At 44.2% G+C, this 20,301-nt stretch overlaps 1 protein-coding gene across 5 annotated transcripts in view; it reads right to left on the reverse strand.

Moving 5' to 3' along the window:
- naaladl2 (N-acetylated alpha-linked acidic dipeptidase like 2) overlaps nucleotides 1-20,301 on the reverse strand; it is a 490,790-nt gene that overhangs the window by 467,789 nt on the left and 2,700 nt on the right. For 2 of the 5 annotated variants that reach the window (XM_085150614.1, XM_085150607.1), the window contains exon 3: nucleotides 17,823-17,868. The exons of 2 other annotated variants lie outside the window; for them this stretch is intronic. The gene's annotated coding sequence lies outside the window, so the exon portion shown is untranslated. Of the gene's footprint in view, nucleotides 1-17,822; nucleotides 20,241-20,301 lie in introns of those variants that run through there. One more of the 5 variants, XM_085150608.1, reaches the window with a different exon arrangement.

Here is a 20,301-nt window from a genome sequence, read left to right on the forward strand (position 1 = left end):
CCAGGTTTGCACACACAGTAGCTGGTATTTTGGCCCATTCCTCCATGCAGATCTTCTCAAGAGCAGTGATGTTTTGGGGCTGTCGCCGAGCAACACGGACTTTCAACTCCCGCCACAGATTTTCTATGGGGTTGAGGTCTGGAGACTGGCTAGGCCACTCCAGGACTTTCAAATGCTTCTTACGGAGCCACTCCTTTGTTGCCCGGGCCATGTGTTTTGGATCATTGTCATGTTGGAAGACCCAGCCTCGTTTCATCTTCAAAGTTCTCACTGATGGAAGGAGGTTTTGGCTCAAAATCTCACAATACTTGGCCCCATTCATTTTGTCCTTAACACGGATCAGTCGTCCTGTCCCCTTGGCAGAAAAACAGCTCCATAGCATGATGTTTCCACCCCCATGCTTCACAGTAGGTATGGTGTTCTTGGGATGCAACTCAGTATTCTTCTTCCTCCAAACACAACGAGTTGAGTTTATACCAAAAAGTTCTACTTTGGTTTCATCTGACCACATGACATTCTCCCAATCCTCTGCTGTATCATCCATGTGCTCTCTGGCAAACTTCAGACGGGCCTGGACATGCACTGGCTTCAGCAGTGGAACACGTCTGGCACTGCGGGATTTGATTCCCTGCCGTTGTAGTGTGTTACTGATGGTGACCTTTGTTACTTTGGTCCCAGCTCTCTGCAGGTCATTCACCAGGTCCCCCCGTCTGGTTCTGGGATCTTTGCTCACCGTTCTCATGATCATTTTGACCCCACGGGATGAGATCTTGCGTGGAGCCCCAGATCGAGGGAGATTATCAGTGGTCTTGTATGTCTTCCATTTTCTGATGATTGCTCCCACAGTTGATTTTTTCACACCAAGCTGCTTGCCTATTGTAGATTCACTCTTCCCAGTCTGGTGCAGGTCTACAATTCTTTTCCTGGTGTCCTTCGAAAGCTCTTTGGTCTTGGCCATGGCGGAGTTTGGAGTCTGACTGGTTGAGGCTGTGGACAGGTGTCTTTTATACAGATGATGAGGTCAAACAGGTGCCATTCATACAGGTAACGAGTGGGGGACAGAAAAGCTTCTTACAGAAGACGTTACAGGTCTGTGAGAGCCAGGGATTTTCCTTGTTTGAGGTGACCAAATACTTATTTTCCACCCTGATTTACGAATAAATTCTTTACAAATCCTACCATGTGAATTCATGGATTTTTTTTTCACATTCTGTCTCTTACAGTTGAAGTGTACCTCTGGTGCAAATTACTGACCTCTGTCATCATTTTAAGTGGGGGAACTTGCACAATCGGTGGCTGACTAAATACTTTTTTGCCCCACTGTATTTATGGATTCACTATTAACAGTACAATTATACACTGGTGCTTGTCATTGTTGCCTCACAGCACGGGCTTGCTGGGGCTGTGTAGAGTTTGCATGTTATTCCTATCTACCCCCTATGTCTGTATGAGTTTCATCAGGGTATGTCAGCTTCCTTCCACCATTCAAAAACAGTTTACAGATTATAAATTAGCCATGGGTTTGAAAAAGACTGAATGGTTGTCCATCTCTGTGTGCTATTCTTGAGAAAGTGCACTCTGTTCAGGGTGTACTGTACAACTTGTCCTTATTGTGTTAAGATCCTAGAAAATAGATGGCAATGTAGAGTTTTATGACAACCAAAAGGGAGATGTTTATGTTTTTGCCCCCTCCCCCCAACCATCTAGCCTGCACGGGTCTCTTATTCTGAAAACTGACCAGAGTCTATATGCTATTACTGTATCCAAGTCCCCGCCTTTCTAATCGGCTCTGAGCCGTTTCAGCTTCTGTCAAAAGTAGATTAGTCATGCATTTTTAGGAATGCAGGTCAGAGAGCAGCTTCTAGGATGTTCCTGAAACACTGTGCTGCACATCTGGTGGAATCACAAGCACTGGATTAAATGGTTGAGAGTAACTATGGCACTGTCACGGCTGGCGGGGTGAGCCGTGTGGTGTGGAGGAAACGGAGGACCCACAATGCAGACAGCCGATAAGATGATGAGAGTGAGGGTTTATTTACAGTATACAAATAACAGAACTGAAAGCAGGACAGAACATAACCTAAACTGGGTGAGCTAAATAACAAACCGGATCATACAAATGGGGTGGGAGGCAGAGAGACACAGACGAGGAACAGACACCATGAAACACAGACGAGCCGACAACGAACACAGACCGACACCCACTATAAATACACACACCAGGTAATCAGGAAATGGCACACAGGAGGGGACACAGCTGGAACTAATGGACATAACGAGACACAACCCTACAAAGTAAAACAGGAAACACACAGACTGTTTTACATAACACGAGGACATGAACAGAGCACCGAGGGAGACGCAGGTAGGGAAGATAAACACAACCAAACCCCAACCACCAATACAAAACAGAATAAACTAGAAAATACTAATAACAAAACTCAAAGCGCTGGGTCACCGACCCAGGACCATGACAGTACCCCCCCCTCAAGGGCTGGCTCCAGACAGCCCAACAGAAACACAAACCCCCCCCCAAAAAACCAAAAACGACCCGACCAGGGCGGGTGGCGGGGGTCCAGGACGGAGGGACAGAGTCCAAAAAGGCCCAGACGGACAAGTTCAGGGGGCCGACCCGGAGGCCGACAGCGCCGGAGGCCAAAACAGTGCAGTTCCGGGGGCCGACCGTGCGGAAGGCGGCAACGACGGGGAAACAGTTCAGGCGGCCGACCGTGCACACGGCAGCGGCGGCGAAGCGGAAACAGTTCAGGAGGCCGACCGTGCACGCGGCAGCGGCGGCGAAGTGGAAACAGGTCAGGAGGCCGACCGTGCACGCGGCAGCGGCGGTGACGTGGAAACAGTTCAGGGGGCCGACCGTGCGGACGGCGACGGCGGGACTGCAAGTCCGGGGGCCGGCCACGGTGACAAAGATGCCGATCATGCGGCCTGGCAAATGACCGACGGTGTCGAGGCGGCAGTTTGGGACCTGAAGGTGGCGTGGCCCCTGCAGCACCAGGCGAGGCGGAAGCTGAGGCTGGACCAGGCGAGGCGGAAGCTGAGGCTGGACCAGGCGAGGCGGATGCAGAGGCTGGACCAGGCGAGGCGGATGAAGCCGGAGCTGGACCAGGCGAGGCGGATGAAGCCGGAGCTGGACCAGGCGAGGCGGATGAAGCCGGAGCTGGACCAGGCGAGGCGGATGAAGCCGGAGCTGGACCAGGCGACGGCGTGGGTGAAGCCGGAGCTGGACCAGGCGACGACGAAGCCGGAGCTGGACCAGGCGACGGCGTGGGTGAAGCCGGAGCTGGACCAGGCGACGGCGTGGGTGAAGACACGGAGGCTGCAGCTGGCGAGGATGAAGACACGGAGGCTGCAGCTGGCGAGGATGAAGACACGGAGGCTGCAGCTGGCGAGGATGAAGACACGGAGGCTGCAGCTGGCGAGGATGAAGACACGGAGGCTGCAGCTGGCGAGGATGAAGCCGCTGCTGCTGCCGGCGGTGTAGATGAAGCCGCTGTTGCTGCCGGCGGCGTGGATGGAGCGGCAGCCGGCGAGGATGATGATGAGGCTGCAGCTGGCGGCTGGACGGGCTCCTTGGGCCCTCCAGCTGACGAGGCAGAAGACTGGACGGGCTCCTCGGGCCCTCCAGCTGACGAGGCAGGAAGCTGGCTGGGTTCTCCTGAACCACCAGCTGACGAGTCTTGGGGCTGGACGGGCTCCTCGGGCCCTCCAGCGGACGAGTCTTGGGGCTGGCCGGGCTCCTCGGGCCCTCCAGCTGACGAGTCTTGGGGCTGGACGGGCTCCTCGGGCCCTCCAGCGGACGAGGCAGGCAGCTGGACGGGCTCCTCGGGCCCTCCAGCGGACGAGTCTTGAGGCTGGACGGGCTCCTCGGGCCCTCCAGCGGACGGGTCTTGAGGCTGGACGGGCTCCTCGGGCCCTCCAGCGGACGAGGCAGGCAGCTGGACGGGCTCCTCGGGCCCTCCAGCGGACGAGTCTTGGGGCTGGACGGGCTCCTCGGGCCCTCCAGCGGACGAGTCTTGGGGCTGGACGGGCTCCTCGGGCCCTCCAGCTGACGAGTCTTGGGGCTGGACGGGCTCCTCGGGCCCTCCAGCGGACGAGGCAGGCAGCTGGACGGGCTCCTCGGGCCCTCCAGCGGACGAGTCTTGAGGCTGGACGGGCTCCTCGGGCCCTCCAGCGGACGGGTCTTGAGGCTGGACGGGCTCCTCGGGCCCTCCAGCGGACGAGGCAGGCAGCTGGACGGGCTCCTCGGGCCCTCCAGCGGACGAGACAGGCGGCTGGACGGGCTCCCCGGGCCCTCCAGCGGACGAGACAGGAGGCTGGACGGGCTCCTCGGGCCCTCCAGCGGACGGAACAGGCGGCTGGACGGGCTCCTCGGGCCCACCAGCGGACGGAACAGGCGGCTGGACGGGCTCCTCGGGCCCTCCAGCGGACGAGACAGGCGGCTGGACGGGCTCCTCGGGCCCTCCAGCGGACGGAACAGGCGGCTGGACGGGCTCCTCGGGCCCTCCAGCGGACGAGACAGGCGGCTGGACGGGCTCCTCGGGCCCTCCAGCTGACGGGACAGGGGGCTGGACGGGCTCCTCGGGCCCTCCAGCGAGAATAGTCTCAGGACCAGCGGGCACAGGGGCCCCTGGCGGGCGCAGAACAGAACCAGCAGGCGCGGAGACCTCTGGCGGGCGCAGAACAGAACCAGCAGGCGCGGAGACCTCTGGCGGGCGCAGAACAGAACCAGCAGGCGCACGGGCCTCTGGCGGGCGCAGAACAGAACCAGCAGGCGCACGGGCCTCTGGCAGGAACAGATCAGAACCAGCAGGCGCACGGGCTTCTGGCAGGAACGGATCAGAACCAGCAGGCGCACGGGCTTCTGGCAGGGACAAATCAGAACCAGCAGGCGCACGGGCCTCTGGCAGGAACAGATCAGAACCAGCAGGCGCACGGGCCTCTGGCAGGAACAGATCAGAACCAGCAGGCGCACGGGCTTCTGGCAGGAACGGATCAGAACCAGCAGGCGCACGGGCTTCTGGCAGGGACAAATCAGAACCAGCAGGCGCACGGGCCTCTGACAGGAACAGATCAGAACCAGCAGGCGCACGGGCCTCTGGCAAACACAAGGCTGACTGCAACTGCACCGAGCATCGACTCAGCTCAGGCAGCGACAGCCGGGTGCAGTCCTCAGCTGGCTTCTTTACCTCCAGGGGTCCAGAGTCTGCTGGGGGCTGAAACCCAGCCTCTGGGGAGGCCCTGGAGTGCATCTCAGAACTGGCCAGCTCTTGAGGAGTGTTTTCAGGATTGTGTGGTTTGTCTCTCTGCAAAAAATATGTACTAGAAAAAGAGTCCAAAACGGGAGGCAGAGACGCAGCCTGCTGTACAGAGGGAGTCGGTGAAGATGGCATAGATGACTGGGCTAGTGGGGATACCGGGGGCCGAGCTGAATGCTGCTGTGCAGCTAAACGAGCTTGCGGCTGCGCAGCTAAACGAGCTTGCGGCTGTGCAGCAGGCTCAAAAAACACAGCCCCGGTATAAACCGTCACAAGTTCTGGTGAAACCAAAAGAGTGTCTTGTCCACTCACCACAGCCGGCCGCTCAGAAATCCCCAGGTCCGACTGTGGCGAGGAGCGTCGGCGGCGTGAGCGCCTTTTCCCCCTTGAAGGCTGGGTTGACGGGCCGGGCAGAACATCCTCTGTCGAAAGTGAAGCATGAGTTGCAGGGTGGGTGGTAGCAGCCGGGGGGTGAAGACGGAGCTCGTTCAGAATGAAGTTCTGTGCGAGCGGGTGAAGTGAGTCCAGTAGCCAGGAGTGAGCAAGGATTAGCTGCTGTAGCCTGGCTTCTACAGCGCGGTGAAATGCCTCCCCCTCATGCTCAAGCCACAGGTTAACTAACCTTGAAACAGAGTCAACCAATTCCTCCCGAAACTCCTGGGAGGGTGCGGATGCTGCTGGGTCCATGTTTGGTCGGCTCGTACTGTCACGGCTGGCGGGGTGAGCCGTGTGGTGTGGAGGAAACGAAGGACCCAAAATGCAGACAGCCGATAAGATGATGAGAGTGAGGGTTTATTTACAGTATACAAATAACAGAACTGAAAGCAGGACAGAACATAACCTAAACTGGGTGAGCTAAATAACAAACCGGATCATACAAATGGGGTGGGAGGCAGAGAGACACAGACACCATGAAACACAGACGAGCCGACAACGAACACAGACCGACACCCACTATAAATACACACACCAGGTAATCAGGAAATGGCACACAGGAGGGGACACAGCTGGAACTAATGGACATAACGAGACACAACCCTACAAAGTAAAACAGGAAACACACAGACTGTTTTACATAACACGAGGACATGAACAGAGCACCGAGGGAGACGCAGGTAGGGAAGATAAACACAACCAAACCCCAACCACCAATACAAAACAGAATAAACTAGAAAATACTAATAACAAAACTCAAAGCGCTGGGTCACCGACCCAGGACCATGACAGGCACAGCCATCCCTGGTGGGATTCTAGCACACCTGTTGATGAAAAGTTGTCTATTTCTAAAATGTGATAATTAATATAATACAAACTTCTTCCATACATGGCTACATGTTCACCCCATTTAACAAAGAAAAATATATTAGGAAATCCCACTTTATATTTTGGAGCTTGTAATGTTATCAGCAGAGAGATGCGTTAATGACTTGGCAGAAAAAGATATACTGAAGGTATCAGTAATATTCCTAATCCCTTTAACAGTATCATAATACACTGTGCCCTGTTCGTGTAATTAAAAATAAATAAGTACATTTCTTACTTCCTATTGCTTGATTTGGGTAATGGCTGCTCAATATCTGCTGTTAGTATAAAATGAATTAATTCTGATGCTTAAAAGATTAGCTGCTTCTCAGTTTTGCAGGTTAAGTTCTGCACATCATTCTAACGGCTTCTAAAAAATACAGCAATACATTGTTAGCCAATAATATAAATAAATCATGTTCAATTCCTTCTTATCATCTCTCCTTATTGGACTAGTTTCTGCAACTGGTTCATTTTTGTACTGTTTTCACTGTTGCTCAGCTGTTATTGAATAGTGAGTACTTTAATTGTCCCACAAGGGGAAATTTGGTAAAGGATTATTCTATTTATATTATCATGGTCTTGAGTCTGTTTTCCTGAGTCTTTTCTCTGTGTCTTTCTGCCTTCCCAGTCATGTGTGTCTGTTTTCTCCCATCCAGGTTTCTTAGTCATGGTTTCAGGATTTGTATTTCCTGTTTTATTTTGATAGTCGTCTGTTTCATGTGTATTATGATCAGTTTTGCTTCCTCTGGCTCGTCAGTCAGATTAGTGTCAGCTGTGTTCCACCCTGTAGCCTGTCCCCTCATTATGCTCCTTGTGTATATATTAGGTAAGCCACAATTCAGGGGCAGCATCCTCCTGAGGCTGCATTTGAAGGCGACGAAGGCTGTCCCAATTCGGCCAACAAATGAGTCCTTCATTTCCCCCAAATTTGAAGGATGGGTCGGGTGTATCCTTCAAGGCCCAACCTATCCCAGAATTCATAGCGCGGCCCAGCCAATTCCAGTTTTCAACAATGGGGCAGCTACCTAGTTGTAATATTACTCTTTCAGGTTCACAAAATAAACTTTTAATATGTTCAGGTGAGACTGCTTGATTTATGAAGACATTACATATTTGCAAAAGTGCTCCGACATTGTCGGAGATGTCTGTTACCCACCAGCTTGATAGCAAACTGGGAGGTCGAGCCTCACTAGAGCCGACGAGAATACCGGACTCCCCGCAGATCGTTTTCAGACCCCTGCGGTCTTTTGCTACTCAGGTTAAACATGATATAGAAATTACTTAGATATCTTAAAAATGTTATTGTTTGGCTTTTTTCAGTGTTTTATTTGTTCGTGAGTAAATCTGTTTGGCTGAGATTAAAGTTCTACAGAAAACTGATTAAACAGAAGTGTGAGATGGTTGAGAATTTACTCCAATGTCGTGTTATATATTAGCGAGTGAGGAGCAGACGGCTGAGTTTATTGAACTCCACCGAGACAGCTAGTGATGCAAATCTGAAGGCTAGATCGTTTCATTTCACAGCCTCGCACTTCCGGCCTTCTCGGTCTTCGAAGGACCCGGCCCACGTAGACCGCGAAGGCTGGGTCCTCCGAAGGATGCCGCCTATGAATTGGGACATACCTATTGTCTGCATTTCCTTCTGTTCTCTGTCACGTTTTCCCTCATGGTTGTGTCCTCCCTTGCAATACGTTTTCCTTGTTTTGTCAAAGGTTTGAATTTTCTAGTTTTGTTACTTTCATGTGATTTTAGTTTAATTAAAACCACCTATTAGTTTACTCCTTGAGTTTCTGATCCCTGCTTTTGGGTTCTACCTCTACCACAAAGCCACTGTGATATAGTAACTTGAGCTTTCAGGCCATATCACTTTCAGGTGACATTTTGACTGAGCTTTGTGAAACTGATGCTTTTCTTGGCCAAAACGGAAACGGAAAAGTCATTTTTGTAATTTTCTTTCAGATCTAATCAGTGCCAAGTATCTTCAACAGTTTATTTGTTACCTATGCCACTTGCTGTACTTTTTACACATCTTCATCTGTCCTTGCACTGTGTACTGTGTACTAAGCATTAGACAGCTGAACACTGTACGAGGCTCTAGTGTCAGCCCTAACACTTAAATTTTAAACCAGTAAAATTAAAGGGAACCAAGGATTTGTTCCACAAAAGCGAGGTGAATTCAAGAGATTCTTAGACACCTTAAACAGATGTTTCAGACCCTGCTAGACTCTAAATACACTGTCTTAAAGTTATATACTACAGGTACAGGTATTATAAATTAAGGGCAATGTGTGCATGTTTTCAGTTGAATAACTAATCTGGCAATAGCTGTTATTTTAAGATTAGGGATTTTATAATGTGAAGATTTTTTGCTTTTTAACGAGGCTTTTTAACCAGGCTGTTATTACTACTACTAATACATTTTACACCAGGCAGCTGTACATGTTTGGTTTGGCAGATTTTTTTCCTCCAGATGGACAATTGACACACCTCCCCCCAAGATGTGTGTCAATTCCCAAAAATAAGGTGGTGAGTGTTCACTTCTTAGGTGTAAAAAAAAAAAAAAACTATAGTACTACTATTACCAATTTAGCAGAAAAAGAGTCTGCAAAAGTGATTAGAGGCTATTAGTTTAAAAAATAAATTAAAAAAATGCTACATTCTGTGAAATCATAATGTTTACCATTAGCTGATCATCTGTCTCTCTACTTACATCAGCAGCAGTGTCTGATGCATTGAAAGCAGCACCTACACAGCTCTGCTGTACTGAGTTTGTCAAAAAGAATGATGTATTGCAGCTGGATAGTGCTCAGTTAAGCCCCCTGCAGTGCTGGGTCAAACAACTTCCCTGGTGGAAGCCCTGCTTTGCATTCTGCAGATCTCAAAAGGCAGCTTGTCTTCTTCTCATTTTTCTCTATCAAGCGTCTTTTTCTCCCCATTAATTTAATTTTATAATGAAATTTAGAAAGTTTAGATCCCCCTTGAGCTTTGCTAATTTAAGGACCTATTCAACATATTTGAAAACAAACAAACAAAAAACACTTTGACCTAAAATTCACAGAATTTAATTTCTATGCATCCAGTTCAAAGGAAGTCAGAATCAGCCTTAATTAGCACAAGACTGAAACTACTGTAGGAAAACATACCATTAACATACTATTTTAAGTAAAAGCAAAATATCCTGGTCATGGTCATCTTTATATGCAGTTTCATAGCAAATGAAAGTTTACTTGCTTTAACCATGTTTTTTACTTTTTTTATATAACCACAGGATTTCTGCTTACACCTTAAGGACGAGGTCTTTCACCAACAGTGTGCAAACATGATGTGATCTCAGTTAAATGAACTGCCCTGCATCTGTGGAACAAGGACTCTCACAGAATAACTCCACTCTCAGACGATATGACATCACTGCTGAAGTCATGTGCATTAGGGCCGGTGGTGCTGCTATTTTGCAAACTAAATTTACATTAGCATAGCAATATTATATCATAGTCCACTTATTTCATCAACCTTGTTCACCACAACACAAGGTGACAGTAAAGGGTAGCATATCAACATCAGTGCTAATTACCTCCAAGTAAGAGAGTAATTGGTAATAATGAATGTGGAACCGCTAATTTGCATATTCATAATAAATGTTACACTACATAAATACAGCTATGAACAAATAAGAGTGAACTGAGCAACCTCTGGTTAACTAACACACTGTCACTGCTGCTGTTTTAGTAGCTGTTACTATTAAAACAATATTTGAGAAAAAGGGCACAGGGCATGGAATCATAGCATGAGGTCATATGTATATCTTACTGTATTACCTTTACAGGCCTGTTAGTAATATGCTCATTATGAATGTGTATTAAGAAAACACCAAATGTCAAATAAGGCATAAAAAAGGCCAACAAATTCAACTTTGAGATTAAAAATAACTCGGGCTTATTATGTAATAACAACAACAACAACAACAACAATAATAATAATAATAATAATAATAATAATAATAATGAGAATGTCATTCTCTATTTGCGTGTATGTGGCAAATACAAACAATGGCAGTAAGAAATGGCTCTATATAGGTTCATTTTCAGGAGAGGTCAGAGGTCAAATGTGACATGGTATTTATGTCTCTGCTTGCCAATCAGACAAGGTTGGCAAGCAGAGACAGGTTTTGTCACGGCTGTCGAGGCGAGCCATGTAATTCCACATTTAAGGACCCAAAACAGCAAGGAGACTTTATTAAGGGAGGTGGAACAAATACATAAGGCAGGGGAGGCGAGAAACAGAACAGAGAACATAAACTGGGAAAACTAAAAAGCAAACCTGAAGTGATAACTGAACGTGGAGAGGAACAGAGAGAGACGCAGACAGATGCAGGGAAATCACTCAGGGAGACGGAGGACATGAACGCAGACAAACCAGCAACAGGCAGGAGAACACACAGGGCTTAAATACACACAGCAGTAATCAAGGGGATGAGAGACAGGAGGGCAACACACCTGGGAGAAATCAGAGCTGACGGGACAGGGGAAACGTAAACTGAACACACTCACATGAGACAGAGACTTTCAGAATAAAACAGGAAACGCAAATCGCAGACACAGAGAACTCGACAAGACACTGAGCTAAACAGACAGATTCACAAGCAGACCGTGTGACACCATAGACAGACAGAGGGAACACAGAGAAGTGGGAGAAGGCAGGCACAGAACAAAACCCTAACAAATGGCAAACCTTAACAAAGGATAAAACAGAATAAACAAGCACATAGAAAAATATAAGGAAACACAAAACACTGACTCAGGACCATGACAGGTTTATTTGATAGAGGCAGTGAAGACTGACAGGAAAGCAGAGGGAAAGAGAGAGATGGGGAGACATGTAGCAAATGGGGCCGCGGGTCGGATTCGAGCCCAGGCCGGTCGCTCTCAGCCGTATGGCATGTGGTCGCCCACTCAACACACTGAGCTAAACTGGCATCCCCTGAAAGTGGATTTAATATTTTTCCACTCCCTCTTTCTTTTTATAGAAGCTTACTTAGTGAAGAGTCAAGGTCAGTCATTATGAAAGAGGAAAATGTAAAAGCCGTCTCATGTGGGCTTCAGCAATAAAATGTGCTGGTTCAAAATTATCTAATCTATCACATCCTTTTACATATGCAAAAACTAGGTGATAGAAATGCACACTGACACAGACTTAATTTGCAGAAATTATACAAACTCCTTTAAAATTTGCAGCATTTTAATGATGTGTGCAAACAGGACATGAAGCAACTTTCATAGCAGGCACAAATTTATGTGACGTCCATGAAATGACTTGACTGGATGCCACAATGCAAATGTACCTGAACTGAATCTATGGATTTTAGAAGCATTTATTTATTAAAACATTTATTTCTAAAATGTTTACATTATTTTTGGCATTGTTTATTAGTTTTTGGTGAAGATCTACTAGCTTTTCTAATCTTTTAAATATAAGGGGTAGCCAATAGTGAATAATAGGGAGGCAGTGAAAAACAATATACATAGAAACATACATCCACACAAACACATATTATATAAATTATATATAAGTGTAACTGCAAGTGTAACTGTAAACTAAAAAGGCTCTTGAGCTCACAGCTAATTCCACTCAGACCACATCTACACAGTAGTGCCAAACAGCAAGGTGCATGGGGGAATATTTTGACACTCCCATCTGACTCAAGCCTAATGGGGCGGCAGGGTCATGCTGTTTAATGGCAGTTAGCTAGCTGAGTGACAGCACTGCACCAGGCCAGGGGCTCAGCTGTCACGGATCACAGGTGTGCTGCTGAGTTATGTATCATTGCAGGATGTGATAAGGTCGATAAGAGAATAGGTAGAAAGGGGAAACTGATAGAAAAAAAAAGAGAATGAGAGCACAGGAAGGAAAGGGTGCTTGAAGAGCCCAACAAGCACTTGGATGGGTGTGACATGCAGAAGGTACACAGATCAAACCAGAAGACAGGAAACAACTGTTTAAAGATATCTATGCAATAATACAAGAAACTTTAAAAAAAAAAAAGCCTAATTCAATACACAAAGATAAAATTCATTGACCAATTCTTTCAGTAAACTGACAGAGCCATGAGAAAGACACTAAAATGTAAGGACTTTATCAAAAGACGTTTACAAGCCTCCACACTGCCCGTGAAACCTGCATGTCCTGTCCCTGTGTGCAGTTTAAGTGGGAAATGTCAGAGACAATTAAAATGCAGGGCTAACCTTTCGGGAGGGAGATTAGTGCATTTCTACATGGGCGCTTCATACATGGGGACAAAGAATGCTTTCTTGACTATTCCTAACCATTTTGGAGACAGAAATTGCTTTTATGTCCAATACAGAATCTAATACATAAAGCTCACTGAAGTATGGCTTCCTTAAACACAGTGAAAGCTGATAGTGAGGAAAAGAAAATTCTCATAAACATTACAATAAGTAATACTTGCATGTTAGGTTGCAATTTTGTTCTTCAAATTAAAATACTGCAACAACTTCTGACCCTGCTCTTGGTTTTATATCCACATATAATGTGAAATCTAACCCTTGACTACCAACTTTGTTCAGTGACAAGTCTTTCAGTGAAAGGGTGCTCCTGCCGGTGGCTACACATGCACGTCTCTCCAGATGATGGAAAGCCTAATTCAGTGCTACAAAGCCTGCAGGAGAAGTTGATATTCCAGCAATGGCTGTATGTGCCTACAAAGCAGGAGTCACTTATCAAAAATAGGGTCAAAGAGCATCTGATAATAACAGCATTTTAAATATATATGTTTCAAGTATGAGAAAGCATATTTACAAAACTGGATATAGCTCCAGTCTCTGCCCACTTTCTGTTTTCCCCAGTGCTGTTCTGCTAGACAGGTTAGTTAACCTGACTGGTACTATAGTTACCATAAATTTCTGCACTGATGTTTGTCACTACAAATTAACTTGTTTCATAGTCCATTTAATATAATTTCACATCCAGCTGAAAAAAGTGGCCTTGTGCAAAACTATTAGGTCTATTAACGAGGGGCCTTTCAAATCTGATTCCAAAGGTCCAGGTTGTCTAAGTGGAGGTGGGGGTTTTGCTGCAACTGCAATAAGTTTGTGTGTTAGATATCCTTAAAGAATTACAAATAGTCAAATGTTTAAAGGACACCACAAAATTTGCATCCTTTGCATTTTGTAGATGTTTTTTAATTACCCGCATCATCATCCAATCATCATTCTTGATGATGATTGGATGAATACATTATAATTCTTGCTGAAAATATATTGACAGAGCAACCCTTACAATTGCAATGAATCAGTCAGATTCTCTTTATATTTGAAAGGTCTTTCAGCTGACTGTATTGACCACATTTCTGTGGTTGATGATGGCACAGAGTATCGTGTTAGTGGATTCACGAAGCTCCAGACAGAGCACACATTGTTGTGGTATTGCCCTTTGTTGGATGTGCACTTTTAGCTATAGCACTGGTTGTATGTTGATTACATCACTAACCGTGTGCCAGCTCACTGGCTCCTCTCAAGGCTATTTGTCAGTTATGTGTGACCTTCACCTGACTTTCAGGACCCGTGAACTAAATAACTGGCTCATCTAACACTGGATGAAATCAGCATTCCCAACCCCTACTGTCTCCAGCAGCTGGAAACTAAATTTTCAACAGGCTCACATAGCCATCTTATCAAGCCATTACCATTGTTCCTCTGCAAAATTGATCTGTGCATCTAGCATATTTATGCAATTTAGTCACACTAGACATGATGAAAATTTCCCATGTTCCACAAACACACACACACACACACACACACACACACACACACACACACACACACACACACACAATATCTGTATGTGGACCATGTGGACCATCTTAAGAGTGAAAAACAAACATGATTTAAATTTGGCTTATATCCCTGTCAAGGTCATCTCCTTGTGTCTGACTTCCAGCATGCCTATTTTTTGTGCACTTCTTAAAATTTAACCATTTGAACATCAGAAGAGGACAAAGTATCAAAGAGCCAAATTTGTCAAGCTGGGGTAGGTGGTGAGTGATGATTGTGTTGTTGTGGCCAGCAAACAGCTCACAATGCCATAATACTACAGTTTATAGTTGTAGTTATTTTGAAGCAAATATTTATATCAAATGCTTGGAGATGTTATACAGCACCCAGCTGACAGACTGACCCTTTGGCACAGATTTACAGTACAAAACCCTGTGAATGATCATAGATACAGCTGCAAACACAATTTGATGTTTCCTCTTTGCGCTATGTCGAGGTTAGTGGTGACACTGCAAACACACACACATGCAAGTAAGAATGGAAATTTTTAGCAGGGAGGTTGGAGGTACCTTGTAGCGGATAGCAGGCAAAGTCGAATCATTCTAGGTTTTATGACTGCTTCTAGTTTTAATGATACTCTACAGGATGAGTTCTAAGACCTAAAGTACTTAACTCGAGCCAGATAACAGAAAAATGTATTTTGACCTCAAAGTTTTGGGAAAGTCCCCCAAATTCAAGTATGTACCAATTCTGATTGCTTACTCCACCTAAACTATTCACATTTTTACAAATTCTGAGATTGTATGAATTGGAATTGTATTAAGTATGAAATGCAGTTGTGAAACTGCCAAAACCAGCACTGGTTGTAACAAATTCTAAAGCAATGAATTATTGTAATCATATTACTGTGTAACTGAAAAAAGTAAAGTAATCAATTACTGTACAAAATTCTGTGATTAGGTTACAATTTCAATTGTATCATTAATTGCATTATAAAGATTGATCCATTATCTGTAGACAACAGATAACCCCAACCTAAAACATCCCTTTTTCTTTCTATGTGATTGCGCTACAAGCCACTGATTTGGTGGGTTTGGGTTTATCTTTTCATCTTTATACATAAAAAAACTAAAAGATCTTATGTGTGTCCTAGGATTAAGATATGGATTTGTACATGGGACTGTAGCCTCAGGTTTTTTATTGTTTACTCATAATTGTTTTATTGTATTTTACAGGTCAATATAAAGAGTAACACAAAACATGTGCAATAAATTATTTTCTCAGCTGAGTAATGAAGTAACAGGAAATAGCCACTAATCTGTCATTTAAATTTTTATATTGGATTTAAAATCAAAATCCCCAAATTTTTTTGTCCAGTAATATACTGCACTATTCTTCAGAATGTTTTGTGAACTGTTAATTATAACAAGACAGAAGTCAAAACAATTTAAAAAAAAATCAAACAACACAATGTGGAAATGATAACAGTCCATAAATGCAAAAACAATTTTCAATTCTTAGAATACTAAAATCATATATCCTAATAATAGCAGCAGTTCTAAGCAGTTCCAAATAATTTGTAAAATTAAAACATTAAACACTCTGTCACCGTTTTTCCACCTCAATCAGGCTCTTGGTAAAACTAAAGAATGTAAACGAAGGCACCAGGCAACTATAGAATATTGTATTCTGTCATGCTACATGTGATTTAGGGTGTGTGCTCCAAACTGCCATGGGCCTGCAGGCCCACCACCCAAGGAGAGGCCATAGGGGATCAATGGATTGCGAGTCATACAGGGGCAGAGAGCGTGGTTTACATTGGCAATAAGTTTCACTCGTTCTTGTGGAGGTTGAGCTAGAATGCTCTGTATGGTCTGTGTCATTGGTTCTGTTGTTTCTGGGCATAGCAAAGTGGTAGGTTTGGGGTTTGGTAACGTCTTTACTTTTTATGGATGGCATGGCCTTTCTGAAAGAATATGATTACAAATACAACAGGTGGAAATTAGCTTCCTTCACAGGCTGTTTACACTCAGTCTTAAAGATAAGGTGGCGAGATTGGCCATTTGTAAGGTGCTCAGAGTAGAATGGGACTCCTTGCATAGAGCCAGATGAAGTGATTTGGGTATCTGACTAGAAACTCGCAGTATGTAAATACATTTATCTATTACCTTTAATCACAGTCTGTTTATTATTACAAGCCAGGATAATATTAACATTTTAAGAATGATTTACTTCCATCAATCCTTTTTGAAGCCACAAATGTACAATAAACCATGCACAGTATTTGCAAGGCAGATTTTACTCTGTAGTAAGAAAGTCAGAACGACTGTAAATCATAATTTTGTCTTAAACCATTAGTTTGAGGTCAGACATAATTATTCCAGTATTTTGAGATAAGACAAGACTGGATAGTCCTAGAAGCACCTTAGGTGAGGTGTTTTGGGTTATGCCCTACCAGACACTCAGTATTTTGTCATCACCCTGTCACATTCCTCATGCATTCCTCTTCCAGCATAGACAAGAGGGTCGGATTGTATGCTGCTGACACTCATGGTCAGCTGTGGAGTTCACAGAAGAGGAATGCAGGATGATAACAGAAAAGTTTGTTTTTCTCACTTTCAGGCATGAATATGTGTGTACTTTTCACCATTTTAACAAGGATACCTGACAAAATCACTATCAATACAAGTTAAACATAAAATAGAATTCAAGATGTTCAGTAGGATTGAGTATAATATTACTTTTTATTTTTGTGTGTAAAAATACTGCAGTGAAGAAGTAGAGTCACTGTGGTGGCTATCACATATTCTACCTCCTCCAATTTCATCACACCATCATCATCATCATCATCTGCACATATTCCCTGTGTAAAATTACAGTCTGTAAATAAAGTCAGTGAAACATACCTGTAAATGCCCTACTCGTAATATGAAACAATTTCCCATTAAAAGAAAAAAAAAAAACTAGTGCTGTCAGTGTTAATCTGACGTTAACACCATAACCGCATTAAGGTGGCAAATCTCCGTTAGCGATTTAATGCGGATCACCCTGTGTGTGGGGCTGCACGGCGTCAAAGCTGTAGCGGGGTTAGCTCGTTAAGGCGTAATGAGGTTATGGCGTTAACGTCATTTTTACGAGATTAACACCGACACCACTAAAAAAAAACCTCAAGTAAATAATGCCAGGAGTCAGTCATTAATCTGAACCAGGACATGCCTATGCTACAGTTTTGTTTGTTCTGTTGGAAAACTGATAAATCACACTAAGAAAAAAAAATATGGGGTGGTAGATATTAAATGAGAAATATGGTAGATTTGATAAATTAGATATTTTTATAAAATGAAAATTACATTTATAAGGTATTGCAGGTGCATAAATGCTACAAATAGGTCATTTTAGGTCATTGGGAGGTGGATGCATGTTTGCAAGCAATATAAATAAAAACCTTTAGCTGTACCTGGGTGCCAAGTTTGATTGATCAGCTCCTGAATGTGTAGGAGTTCCTGGGTAAGCAAATAGAAAAAGAGTTGGTGTATAGTAGCAAGATACTTAATGATTATGAGCACATGCACTTGGAATTTAAGTAGGCATTCATTTAATGCATTTAGTGATGTTCCCAGCTAATGTGCTTTAAAAGCTGCTACCATTAACAGCGTACTTGCCTGAGTCAACTTGTTTTCATTGTTTTGAAATGGTGTTGGATTGAGTAAGAACTGGTGAAGACTACTCCCATTACCTTTGATGAAAGAGCTTCTTCCTAGCTCAGTAGATAGCTAAAACCCTTCTATATGTACTTTATATGAAGACTTCAGATACAAAATCCACTAAACAACACCTCAATGAAAAATGGAGACAGAAATAGAAACTTTGAAGTACCAAGTCCATTCATCAGCAAAAGCCACTGTGTTCACAGCTACTGTGTAATGCAGTATCATGCATTGACACCAATGACTGTAAAAATTGACACAGGCAAAGAGGATTGCCCCACCCCCACCTAAACACACACACATCTTCCTCCACTCTTTAACTTTACCACCAGCCACTGCTGTAATAACTTTTTAAAAGTTGTGCCATTTAATCTTTACACCTTTTTATAGAGAGCTAAATATCCATACACTCCTCTTCTTCTACAGCACAGGCAACTATAAATCTAACAAGGACTCAGTTATGCTGATACAGTTGGTGGTGAAACACATTAGCAGTGAGGCTAGCAACAGCAATGATAAGAAGCACAGAGTGGAACAGTGTACATCAGTGTACAGCAGTGGGCCAGTCATCGTAAACCCTCTGGAAGCAGACACAAAAGATCATGTAACACTTTGTCAAACAAGTCTATAATTAAATCAATCCACATGCTGAATAAAAATGAAAACATCCCTTAAGCTCATATGTAGTAACTGCCATGCTGTTGTAGTTCTGTTGTTCAATCAGTTTAGAAACCCTTTATCTAAAATTTCTGAAGTTAATAAATTAAGAGATTATATAAAATAAGCACCAGTTCTGGTCCAAACACCCTGTAAATGTATAACCTTATATGTAGTCTGTCTGCAGTATAGGATGAAGTATACTTTAAAGTCAGATAACAGCCCATGATTGCTTGTGTGTAGCCTAAGTGGTGCACTGGAGCAAGTAATAGGAGGCAGTGATTGGAGAAATGGATGACTCCTCAAAAGTCACCTTGAGTGAATAGAACTCATCATTCATATGCCAAACACAAACACACACGCACGGACAGACAGCTAGACACACACACCTGCAGCTGAGTGCAACTGACCAAGGTCCTTGTCAACACAGAGGACACAGACCATGTTGTACTGTACTGACACTCATTAACTGTGTCTTTTACCAAATCTTTCTTTATCAACACTAAAGATGACAATGCTGGCAGCAGCATACTATGCAAATATTTTGCACCCTGCAAATTCAGCTCTTGTTTTAACGGGATTTGCATGTGATTCTCATTTCCAGGACAGTCTGAATTGTCTAAACATTTATATCAGGGAAAGTGTATAACACATAACAGTCATGTATAAAAGGTCTTTGCAGTCCTTTGAAAAACTAAGTGCTCCTCAAGGTTAGACAACTTTTAGAACCACGTTAAGCAGCAATAACTTAGTAATAATTTTCTGTATGACTTTATTCGTTTCTCACACCATTTTTGTACACTTCTCTTAGGGTTCCGCCATACCATTTCATTACCACCAAGCTTGACAGCTAGCAAGATGTAACAGCTGTTTTTATAGAAGTGATCACATCCACAACCTGATTGTACATGGTAAGATTTTAACCCTACAGATTATCTCAATTTAGTGAGGGTTGTTCATGATTGGGAGATCCACCAGTCCTTCTATTAACAGACCCACTGTTGAAGTGCATATTTTCTAATCACATTCCCCCTGAAGTCTATTGAAAGATAATCCTTTCTCTATCCAGACTCCCAAGGTCAATTTTGTCTTTGTCAACAACAGCAACAGTTAAGTACAGGATATTATGAATAGCCAGTTCTAAGCCTTCAGTCCCTACATGTGTTTAGGTTTCACATTATTTCTACAATTTGGACAATTCTGATTGGTTAGAATAATGAGTTAAAGCTAAAGGCAGCTCCATTTACACTTCTTGCATGCAAACAGATAACAGAAATGCAAAACAGCAGAGAACCTTGCTACTAAATTGCAAATAAGCATCTTCCATAAGATCAAGATTTGAAGCCATAACAAACTTCCCCATCAACAACTCTTGAACTTAGCTACTTCAATAATAGAGTAACTACACTGGTTTGCTTCTATTTAGCAGTAGACTTTTCTTGTTGTTATTCATCCTGATTCCCAAAGTGAAGGTCTGCTACAGACAGCACAACAGGTGTCCTACTCAGACAGACAGACAGACACACACACACACACACACACACACACACACACACACACACACACACACAC

This window comes from Neolamprologus multifasciatus, chromosome 23 (genome assembly GCF_963576455.1).
Source record: "Neolamprologus multifasciatus chromosome 23, fNeoMul1.2, whole genome shotgun sequence".
Lineage (NCBI taxonomy): Eukaryota > Metazoa > Chordata > Actinopteri > Cichliformes > Cichlidae > Neolamprologus > Neolamprologus multifasciatus.